Genomic DNA, 12,085 nt, shown 5'->3' on the forward strand with positions numbered 1-12,085 from the left:
TGGCTTGAGCGCAGGCTCATCTGGTTTGAGCAAGGCTCATCAGCCTGAGCCCAAGGTCGCTGGCTTGAGCTAGAGGTCATTCAGTTTGCTGTAGCCCCCCGGTCAAGGCACGTATGAGAAAGCAATCAATGAATAACTAAGGTGCTGCAACAAAAAATCTATGCTTCTCATCTCTCTCCCTTCCTATCTGTCCCTGTCAGTTCCTCTCTCTGTCTCTCTCTATCTCTATCACATACACACACACACACACACACACACACACACGAGTGTCACTTGGACACTAAAGGTCCTCCTCAATAAGTCCCAACCTAACCTTCCTAGCCTTATGGTCCACGGTTCCCCTACTCCTAAGCCATATTCTAGCCAAACTAGATGACACATTCCCCCAATTTGCTTTTCTCTCTTCCTGCCTTGACCACACTGTTCCACCATCAAGTGACCTTCATCCCAGTTTGACCTGAATGGCTTATGTCCCAGGAATCACCCCTGGGCAGTTGGTTACCCTGCTGTTCCCTCTGCCTAGACTTGATAGCCTCCCTCTCTACATTTTTACCGCCATAAATCCTTCAAAGTCATGTCAAGTACCATCTTCTCCACAATCTATTCCATACTTTTTAACATTGATCTCTCTCTTTCCCTCCATAATCCGCTCACATACTTCATTAACACCTCTCCTTCTGTCATTCATTCAACCTACATTTACAGAGAGCCTCTATGTGCCATGTCCTCTGCCCCCACGGACTATGGCGGAAACAGACAATTCAGCACTTATTATACATTGGGAAAAATCTTTAAGAAGCGCGTGTGTGAAGTCCATTGTCTAGGCATTAAAAAGAGAGAAACAGATAAAGAGTGATCAGAGACTGAGAACTAAGGAAATGGCTGACAGGGCTCTGAAAGTCCTGCAGCTTCCGCGTCTAGGGCAGGAAGTCTCCCATGTGGCTGACATCTCCTCACTGGAGTTCTTGGTATGGTATGTGTAGATCCTTTGGTGTTTATACATTTGATCTTCATGGAAAAAATAAAATCTCATAATTCTATGTTTTTAAAAAGTACAATCTTTTCCTTACGTGCAATAATAATATACAGTCATTTTGGAAATTTTAGGATGTATATATCTGTTTATATGTGTGTGTATAGGTGGGTTTATTCTATATCATCATCCAGTGATAACCACTGCTCACATTTGGTTGTATTCAATATAATCCTCCAGACTTCATATAGAAATGAAGATATAGGTTTATAAAACAAAATTAGATTTTACTACACATATTATTTTACAACCCAGTTTTACCTCCCTCCATATATTTGTATGTAGGAGTAACACACATGCCACATCAGTTTTAAGACCCGTATGTGTTTTATTGTGTGGTGTGCCTTTATTTATTCAAGTAAGCCCGTATTATTGGACACTGAGGTCATTTCTCACTTCTATCATTATAAGTAATACTTTAATAAACCTCCTAAAAATACATAATTACAAGTTATCCAATGAGAGATAAACTCCTCACAATGGAATTACTGGGGAAAAAGGATGAATTTATTTTAAGGCATTTGATACATACTGATGCTTACCTATCTAACTCATATTTTATAAAAGTTTGTTTCTCTGTACATATGGCCAGCCAACATATATTTCATCAACTGACACATCTGGAGTCCCCAAAGAACATTTCTCTAAGCAGATGCCAACTTATGTGATCACCAAATACAGAAAAGCAGGAGAAATGAACCCAGGGGAGGCGAGAACTAAGGAAAAAACCCAAACCAGCCTTCTTGCGGCGAAGTAGTTAAGCTGTCTTCTTAAAGCTCACTCTATCGGAGTTACAGCCGCTTATTCATAAGGGCACCCAGCAACAGCTGTTCACCTGGCCAAGCCAGCCCTCCAAAGAAGGATCTCCATATGTTGCAGGGAGAGGCACGTGAGCTGGTTCTTAGAAAGAAAACGTCCTTGTTTCCTGGCCCTTTGTGATGGTACTTTAATCAGAGAGATGGAAAGGAAAAAAGACCAGATCCAAGTCGTGTGGAGGAGAAGTTTGTCATCTTCATTGTTTTACAGGGTTCAAAGGGCTCGCCCATACCACGTTTCATCTGGAGGTGGGCAAACAAAGCAGGATTTTACCGTTGGGCTTGCCCAGAGCCTACAAGCAGCAAGTGATAGAACCGGGTCTGGACTCCAGGGTTTCTCGAAGGACCTTATCACGGTAAATATTGAATAAAATACAAAAGATAAAAGAAGTTCTGGGAAGTTACAGCAGAGAGAAAAAGGGAGGGACTAGAATTTGCCTGGTGTTCTGGCAAATGTTCATATATGTGATTAGAATATGTCTGGGTGTTTTGTATTTCTCCAGATCTACCTACAGAGATGGGCTACTTGAAAATTTTTGTTTTACATTGGGGGAGGTGATGGGCCACGGTCACAAGAGAAAGGAGGGTGTAGGAGTTGTGATGTTTTGGTTGCGTAAGGACTATAAGGAATGACTGACAATGTACTTAGCACCACTTTGTGTTTCTAGGTAAGTCTCAGTTTGGTCATCTGAAAAATGGGGATCTACACTATTTCTCGGGGTTTCTGTGAGCATGAAAACACTTCCTTCAACACTGTTCTATACTGTCTCTGGTTTGCAACCAGTCAGTTTCGTCCCCGATCCTTGACCTCAAGCTCTTTGAGAGCAGAGGTGATGTGTGCCTACCCTTCCGTGCCACTGTCAAGAGAGGGTCACGAACCATGTTCCTCAGGTGAGCACAAAAATGTACACAGAATACAGGCGACCTTATGAAATAGCACCATAAATTTTATCTATTTATATTGTTATACATAATGCTTAATAGATGTTAACTGATATATATTGTAATATACACAAGTTTTCATATAAATGAGTTCATAACATAGATATTTTTCTTTAACACTTTTTTATTTAACAATATAACTCAGACATGTTTTCATGTGGGTGCAGATAGAGCTTCCTTATTCTGTGTATTGGCTACATAATATTTCACTAAATGGACTAAAGTACCATAAATTTACTTACTCTTTCTTGTATTGATAACTTGTTGGATATTTCAGATCTGTGATTATTACAAACAATAGTACAATGAACCATATATATATATATATATATATATATATATATATATAATTGTTCACATATATAAGTACTTCTTTGGAGTCAAATCTAGAAGGAAAACTTGGGGGTCACAACTCCTGTATCTTTCACATTCTTCAAGGGGCTATTCCAAAATACCTTTCTACAAATGTGACTATTCCTCTTTGGTCTAATATAAACCAGCCTTGTTTATTATTCTTTTGTAATTCTGACAACTTAACAAAAATTATATCTGTTGCCATTTAGATTTCTTTTTTAAATAGTAAAGTTGAATATTTTATTGGCAATTTGTACTCTTTCTGTGCGAATGATCTATTCACGCCTATTGTCGATTTCTTTTCATTATTGATTTATTTGAATGCATGATATATTAAGAATATTAACTCTTTTATCTACAAGTTTTAGGTTTTGTTAACTTTTCGTATTTTTATTTTGACATAGATAAGTGTGTGGGGTTTTTAGGGGTCCAGTAGTTTTATTTACTAAGTTGTCAGAAGAGAACTGAGTTTGGGCCAGGTAGGGTCTGGCTCCCGTGACCTGTGGCATCTAGAGATGGGCTGTGGTGACAGCTGTCCCCGACACCATGAGGCTGGCACACCACAGTGCGTTTGGCAGGTGATTCAATGGAGCAAGTCTCTCAGCCTCGCCTGATCCAGGTGCTAGCACCTCATCACAGGTAGAGACTGCAGACCACAGGGCCTTGGGAGCCCCTGTGCCCTGGATGGGGGCTGTGGGCTCATGGCAGGGGGACGTGCCTGGCTCGGCTTCTCCACTCTCCCCTTAGGCACAATGCTCCCATCCGGTGGGCGGCAGGGAAGGGGAACCCAGCTGTGGATGCCACATCACAGGCTGGTCCCCTCGGCATCAGTGACGGCCTGCGCTGCCCTGCCAGTATCTCCATGCCTGAAGAAGGACCACATCAAAAAGCAAATATACACCCACACACATGGAAACAGGAGGAGAGTGAGAAGAGGCCCTGGAGAAAGGAAAAGCCTTTATATTTCAGTGCACACTTACCAGCACTCTTTTCCGCTTTGTGAACAAGGGACACCCTCAACTCATTCTGCCATAAACCTAGAAAATTGTGTATCAGGTCCTGACTCTGTGTCTCCACAGAAGCCATCAGTAGGACGGAAGATAGGACAGATGCAGAGAGAGCGACTGACCACGGTGAGAGGAGGAGCCACCTCAGGAATCTGATGAGTCCTCCACTCCAGCCCAGGGACTTAGAATCAGCCCATTTGTCTTGAGGTAACTCAAGGCATGGGGGGGGGGGGGGGGAATCTCTGCATCTTACAACCATGTAAACCTGATTAAATGAGGAGAGCAAATGCTGTCTAAAGAAGGTTCTAGAGAGGATGGAGATCATAAGTCACAATCCTTGCCTCAAGAAGAATGGAGTATAATAATACAATCAATAATAACAGTAAGAACAACAGCCACTCACCCCAAGGGCACTGACACTATACTAATAGGCACTGTCAGATTTAATCCCCACGATATCCTACCAGGAAGGAACTATTTGTTCCCAAAATGGGGGAACAGAGGTTTAGACAATGCGGTCGAGCCAGGTCCTGGCCGGCAGCCTATGAGAAATTGTCTCGGAGTGGTATAAAGCACTCAAGTACTACTATTGAAGGGAAACAAGTTATTTCCAGTTAGGGAAATCGGAGAGCACTTCTTGGAGGCTGTGGCCAACAATTGATGGGCGCTTGGTGAAAGTTTGCAGAACACGCTTGAATAAATGACTACAAGAACGAATGAAAGTGAACCGGCTTTACAGGAATGGTTTTGGGAGGCAAACGCTGAGGCAGATCATTAATCAAAGGGCCATGACAGAAAGTGGGGGCGGGTGCTCAGGCGCTGGGAAGCAGACCAGCGTGGCCAGAGTCGAGGGCACTTAACGGGAGCAGAAGGCAGATTAAACCAGGCGCTGGGAGCCTCAGGCTGAGGGTTTTACTCTGTGTTTGGTAGGTAATCTTGAGCCACTGAGCATTTATAAGCAGAAGAGATATGATCAAAGTCATGCTTTAGAAAAGTTAATTAGTTGATAGTGAGTAGGATGCATCAGAGGGAGCAGACACACAGGGCAAGGAGATATGAGGAGGCCGCTACAGGAGACCAGCTGGGTGGGAGTGAAGGGGCGAGAACATGGAGGGAGAGGGGCCGAGAAGGCACGTCCCAGGAATAAACAGCAGTTGTTGCGCAGTGTGAGGAGGGCCAGGGGCCGATCATAAAAGATGTTTCTAGGGTACCTAGCCTGTGTGCCTGGAATAAAAAGGAGCCATGTCAGAAATGTGGAAGTCAGACAGTAGTTCCATTTCTTAAATTGAGAAGGGAGGGGATTCTGGATGAAAGGGGATTCTGGAAAGATCTTGGAAACACCAGGAACACCCTGCGTTTATCCTTATACCAGTAATGGATGTGGTAAAGGCTTTCTTCCCAGTTTCAGTCCGGCTCCTGCCACAGGAAGAGGAAGCTCATAGGAGCTATATTATAGGAGTTTTCTGAATCTAGCTGGTCAGAATCTTAACATGAAAACTGGGATCATTGCTAATTCAGTCACCACTAATTGAGAATTTGTGATTCCTCTACCTGGCAAGGCAAAAACTTACCCTTATTTAAGCAAATTCATGCTTCATTGACAAGGAAAACTTGTGAGCTTAAATATTTAAGGGCTATCTACCACTTTGAAGAGAGTGAACCCCACATCTTTACAAGCATCCTTTACATAAAACAGCGAATGAGATGTTCTTTATACATCCTTCTCATGCTGTTTAAGGGGATCTTTTCCATACTAGCCAGGGCTCGGTCCACGTGCTTGAGCTATCGTACGCTCTTACAGGGAAGAACAGCTCATTTCTTATCCTCCTCCTCCATTTCAGACCTCTTCCCGATTCAGACTGACCTTTACCAGGCATCACGGCGGAGATGCCCCCGCGGGGTTAGTTATCATGGTGAGCTGCTAGTCATCTGAAAGGCGAGGTCAATGCCCCTTTGTAAGGTCTGCTCGCACTCTGAAAAGGGCCACCGGAGGCATGACAAGGTGGCTCGCCCAGCCCGTTCCACCTCGCCGCCTTGCAGATTACCCCGGGCCACGGCCCCAGTCTATTGCTTTTCATTTCCCTCCACCCGAGATCCTGCCATCACGTGGGCCTCCTTTGACACCGGCGCCTGTCCCCCACACTGACATGGCCCAGGCTCACCCAGTTCACGCACCAGTAATTGGGTCAGGCCTCTAGTTATCGACTTGTTTGTAGTATCGAAAAGGCTGCAGGTCTGGGAGAGGAGTCCCCGTGTGTCAGGGTAGAAAGAACGGGATGGCTTAAGCTCTTGGAGAGATGTCAGCCACACAGAAAAAAAATTCTCTTAAGATGAAAATTGTTCCAGACTGGAATAGACAACCAGAGAAGGCTGCAAAAATGGATACTCTCACGGTTCAAAATACAGGACAAAGCCTCACGGCTCTGGGCTAGTCTCTAAAGGCAAAATGACCTTGGAAGTCACCACAGGACTCAAAGTCTGCTCATTTACACATCGGGTAAATATGCCACATGACTGGAATCAATGAGAACGATTTCTCCTGACCCTTACATAAAACCACTTGCATTACCGCATTGCCCTGTGGTGTTCATTGAGGAGAATGGCATGGGTCCCTTGTACAGTTATGCCCTCATATTTAAGGCACAGCTATGTTATAAGATTGGGTGCCATCGAATGAAGAGAGAATAAAGTAATAAACCACAATCAGAGGACATGACTCTCTCACTCTATCTTATCACTCTAGTCAATATTCCAGCCTTCGGCATATTTGAGTTATTTATATAGGTGTGGCTTCCTAAGTGTCTGAATGGGAGACACCTACAATCTTCCACAGTCTTTGCCAGACAGCTCTGCACACAGTAGGTGCTCAATAAATGTGTGATACATTAAACTGGGTCAGCAAGCAATGACCAATTTTGTTTTTTTTCTAAATGGACTTTAGTTTTCTAACTTAAAATCTGGGGCTTCACTTGGGGGTGAAGCATGTCACTTTCATCCCTTGTGTATTCCAGACATGTTCAGAGACCTTCCAGTGAGGGTGGGGACCTTCCAGTGAGGGTGGGGACCTTCCAGTGAGGGTACAAGCTCACTGGCATCCAAATCCCCCAAGGCTCCTGAACCTGGAACTTGGCATTCTTCACATTCTCTAGAGCTATTGGCTTACATTCGAATTTCAGTCCCTTCCCATTTCTTTTCCCTGTCCCTCCAATGAAATGAATTATCCTAACGTGTCCCTTGTACATCCAACCATTTCAAAATAAACTTGCCTCCTGGAGAGAGAGTAGCTTTGGGGGCTGCTGTCACCAGGCTGATATGCCCAGAGCTAACATTAAACCAATGACCCCGGATGTCCCAGAGAGCACACAGGGGCCACCACACCTGAGACAGTGTGTTCTCTGAGCCAAGACACACACCTGCTGTGGGTACAAAGTGGATTTCCCAGGTGAAATTGTCCCTGACACCCCAGCTTGAATTGACCCCATTGCAACCTGACCTTAAAGAAATAAGTTAAATGCTTAATTGGTAGATGTATTATCAGGTGTAAACAAGGGACAGTGAGGTAGCTTGTCTGATGTTAAATACACTACTTCCTTTTTCCCTATCATTTTCTCTTTCTTTTTGAAAGTTGATTGAGCCAAAGGTACCCAAAGGTGTTTGTTTCTGAGTTTATATTGTGAAAAATAGGTATTTGCAGGCACATATAAGTGCCTCTGGCATATTTACAGATAATTATTGTTTTGAGAATGAAGTTTAAGAGAGCTTCAACGTAACAAACCGAAACTTGAACATCTATGCCAGGGAGTTGTCAAAACCCCCTGAATAGAAGAGACATTTCCCAATCAGTGAACTCATTAGTTTCTATTTGAATTTAAAGGTGTAACAAACAACATTCATGAATAGTTGTACCTGATAACTAATTTATTTCTGAGAAACTATTCTTTGGCACCTGAGTCATAGGAGACAGTCTGAGAAGGAAAAGTCAATCATCGGGTTTTGTTTTGTTTTTTTTCTTTTAAGTGAGAGGAAGGGAGATAGAGAGACAGACTCCCACATGCGCCCTGACCAACCAGGACTCACCTAGCAACCTCCATCTGGGGCCAATGCTTCAATCAACTGAGCTATCTTCAGTGCTCAGGACTAACGCTTGAACCAATTGAGCCACTGGCTGCAGGTGGGAAAGGAGAGAGGTGGGGGAGAGAAGCAGATTGTCGCTTTTCCTGTGTGCCCTGACTGGTGATGAAACCCAGGACATCCACACATCGGGCCGATGCTCTATCCATTGAGCCAATTGGCCAGGACCTATCATCAGTTTCTTGAATCTATATTTTATATTATCGAAAAGAGTTCCAAAGGAAGGGGACACCCAGCTCCTAGGGAAAGACATTGGAATCACAAAGGTTGAAGGAGGATTCAAATGATACAAGTTCCCCCAGCCTACTCTACCCCCAGTCCTGCTTCTCTATAAGAATATCAGAGAATGTACAACTATTACTAATACGTTTGTTCTCAAATGCAGGGCAATAGAAACAGTGTAGCAAATCACAGTCAAAGTCAAATTTAGTGAACAGAGTGATGAGGAGAGGACAGGGAATAAGGAAATCTTAGCCCACAGTTTCCCTGGGATTCCTTGGTTAGACATCACTCACTCTTCCCTTTTATAACTCTGAGCTGATTACCTTTGACTTTTTCAGTCCTTCTATTTATGTAACCCAGAACAACTTTTGATGGCTTTAATTGCCCCAGATCCTGGTGCCAAAGACATTAAAATTTTATCGGCCTCTGCCCTCAGATTCTTCCTCTCAAGTCTATTCCCTGTGACCGTGGAGGATCTGTTTCACCTCTAAATTTCTTGTCCCCCAGCCTCATTTCCTTATTTGTCACTACACAGAATTGGGTATTCTAATTACCTGCCTCTCCCAGTGGAACGCTGGGAGTTTTACTGCCCTTGCCGACCACCCTTGTTCCTAGCCCAGTACCCCAGTGCTCTTCAGTGCCCACAGGGAGTCCCTCACTCTGTGTGGGGGAGTGCGGGTCCTCGAGACAAGCATGCTCAGCTGAGCACCCACACTGTTACCCTGTGGGCCACGCATTCACCCCTGCCCTCGACGCCAGCACCAGCGACACCATCAGCTTCCCATCCTCATCCACAGCAGATCCCCCGAGCGTTTGCAGAAGTTACGGCACAATTTGTAATGGAGGGGCTCCTAGAATATCTCCCGCTAAACGCCCCACACCACTGACACCCAACTTCATGGGAACCCTTTTAAAATTATACAAAAATAAAATAAAACCAGAAACGCTGGGATGATTGTTCTTTATTATTTTAACAAGGTTTGGTGCAATTCGTTTCCTCCACAAAGTGGCATTTGGCAGTCCCAAGGTAGGAGGACCTCCCAGCGTCTTCCTCCTACACCTCTCAGCCCCTCCCAGCTCCGCAGCGAGTGGCCGCACCATGCAGCCATTTACAGAGCAGGTCCGCTCTTCCCAAAGGTCAGGACACCGAGACCCGGACAGAGACAGCATCTTGTTCATCTATGTACTTCCCAAAATACAGCCCAATGCCTAGCGTTTCGCAGATTTTCAATATTTACTCATGGGACCTTTTTTTTTTTTTTTTTTACCCCAATAAGCTTTAGTTCTTCACATTCTCACTCCTTAAGTTTCTGTTTTTTATCATTCAAGTGCATTTGCACGTGTTCTGTCTAGGATTGAAGTCTCGAATGATTTTTTATTTCTTTTTTTCCTTGTTTCTTTTTTCTGCTTTCTAGTTTTAATGTCTGAATCTCTCTTAGTGGCATGTTCCTGCTATTATTTGTCATTATTTCTTTGGTCTCCCTTAGAAATGCATGTAGTTTCTAACATTTGTCCACCATCCTCTTGAGAGATTCAAGGCAAAAAAAATTTTACTTAATATACTTCAGCCACATCGAATTCTTTTTCCAATAAATTGTTCCCCCATGTCTTAGCCATCCAACTGTCTCCTTCAATGACCGCTGTGTTCCCCAGGAACCTGGAAAAATTTCCCGTGATTTCTCTTAACCTTCAGTGCGATCTCTTTTTCATTCACTACCTGTGCCTTTCTTATCTTTTCTTTGCACTCTGCGGACTCCGTTCGGTAATCCTCCCTAGCCGCCTCAGTACCTGATGCTTAATGCCTCACAGACGCCTCTTTCTTATTTTTGATTACTTTTTTTTTCACTTGTTCATCCCCATTGTGGATTCTCTTATGGCCTGGACTCCACGCAAGATGACCCCTGGGTGTATTTTAATTTATATTTGAATACTTTTCATTTCCAACCATGTTCTTTGTTTCTTCCCTCACTTCGGCCCACATGGTTTCACCCGGGCTGCTCTTCAGAAATGCACGGCACCTTCACGAAACGGGAGACTGACAGTGAACCCCGCTTCTAGCCTCAGCTGTGCTGCCTGCTCCCCAAAGGTAACATGAGCTGGGGAGAAGGGGCTCTTCTCTTCCCAGAAAAATGTGTCCATAAGAAATAATCCATGTAAACAGGATGAAAATGGCCTTCTACGTGTTGTTGTCCAACCGCATGTCACCCAGAAAGCAAATGTTTTATAAGGAGAACCACAGAAAGAAGAGGCTCCAACCTGCTGGGCTTCCTCCGGCCCTCAGCCATTCGGAGTCCCCCAGGCTGCTGCTTTCAGAGGGGAGGTCCCAGGACCCAGAAGTGAGGCCGTGGAGCCCCAGTCATGGCTTTGCTACTCACTGAAAGGCAGAAACCGTAGGCTGAACTGAAAAGACAAGGCTAGTGTGTTCAAAGAAGAAAATTTATATTAAAAACTCCTAGGTGCAAGCGGGCTGACCCCTGCAAAGGGTGTCAGCCCCTGAGCTGCAAGAGAGAGTGCTGAATATAGGGGCTAGAGGTGGATTAGCATATCCTGTTTTATGGCCTTGGTCACTGACTTGAGGATGAGTGGGAGGTGGGGGGTTCAGCTACTGAAACATCTCCTCTGCAAGTTCCTCTGATGTAGCACAGGCCTAGTGGTCCTATCTGGTGTCCTTGGTAAATCTTCAAGACAGCCAGGGTCAGGAACCTCTCAGGAACAGTGGGGACCTGACACCTTTGGGAATTATCGGTGAAATTTCTTTCAGACTCCCTGGTTCTTTTTTTTTTAGGATACAAAGTAAAGATTTAAGATTTGTGATTTAGTCCCCTTCGGGACTGGCTGTCTCCTTTCCTAAACCTAAGGTTGGGCTCCTCCTAAATGTTTGCTCCTAAGGACACTTCCCAGACCCTACAGTGAAGATAAACATCTTGCTGTATTTCAAAGGGGAGGCCAGGAAGCCTTTAAGAAAGAATAGCAAGCAAATTAACTATATATAACCTTACAGTGGGAATAAGGATGTTCTGTTTCTTAAGGTGACCAATTGTCCTCCTTTAGGGAGGAGAGTCCTTCTTTTGTAAGTTCTGTCCTCCCTCAAAAAGTGTCCTCCTACATGTCCTCCTGTTTGATATTGGAAGACTCATCTGTAAGTGTCCGTATTCGATCAATGAAGAGTCAATCCATTGCATGTGATGTGACGTATTTGTATCTAAATGAGTACTTTTTTCTTACAATTATTATTAAAAATTAATAGGCATGTAAGCATAATGTGGACAAATCCTGCTGAGGGTGAAGACAATGGAGACGCAAAGACCCGGCTCCAGGGACCAGGTTCAGTGATGCAGATCCACTTTATTCAGGAAGTAAGCTAGCTTATATACACAGGTTCAGCCTATAGGGTGTTACAGCGTGTTCCTTCATAGCCAATGGCTGAAAAGATCAGGGAGCTGCCTGGTTGGCGCTAAGTCACTTCCTTATAGCGGGCGAGCTTCCCTCCTGGGTATGCACAGGAGGCTTCTGGGAGCTGGAGTATTCTCACAGCATTGCATCACCACAGCTGCTAGGAATGTGCTCTGCGCTCCACCCAC

The 12,085-nt window shown here is 44.3% G+C and overlaps 1 long non-coding RNA gene across 1 annotated transcript; it reads left to right on the forward strand.

The window, feature by feature from the left end:
• Positions 1-1,902: 1,902 nt before the first annotated feature.
• LOC136323307 (uncharacterized) lies at positions 1,903-11,297 on the forward strand. The gene is made up of 3 exons (XR_010728957.1): positions 1,903-2,204; positions 4,224-4,358; positions 10,510-11,297. It is a non-coding gene; the product is annotated as an uncharacterized lncRNA (long non-coding RNA).
• Positions 11,298-12,085: the final 788 nt, after the last annotated feature.

The sequence above is a fragment of the Saccopteryx bilineata genome, chromosome 2, assembly GCF_036850765.1.
Source record: "Saccopteryx bilineata isolate mSacBil1 chromosome 2, mSacBil1_pri_phased_curated, whole genome shotgun sequence".
Classification (NCBI taxonomy): Eukaryota; Metazoa; Chordata; class Mammalia; order Chiroptera; family Emballonuridae; genus Saccopteryx; species Saccopteryx bilineata.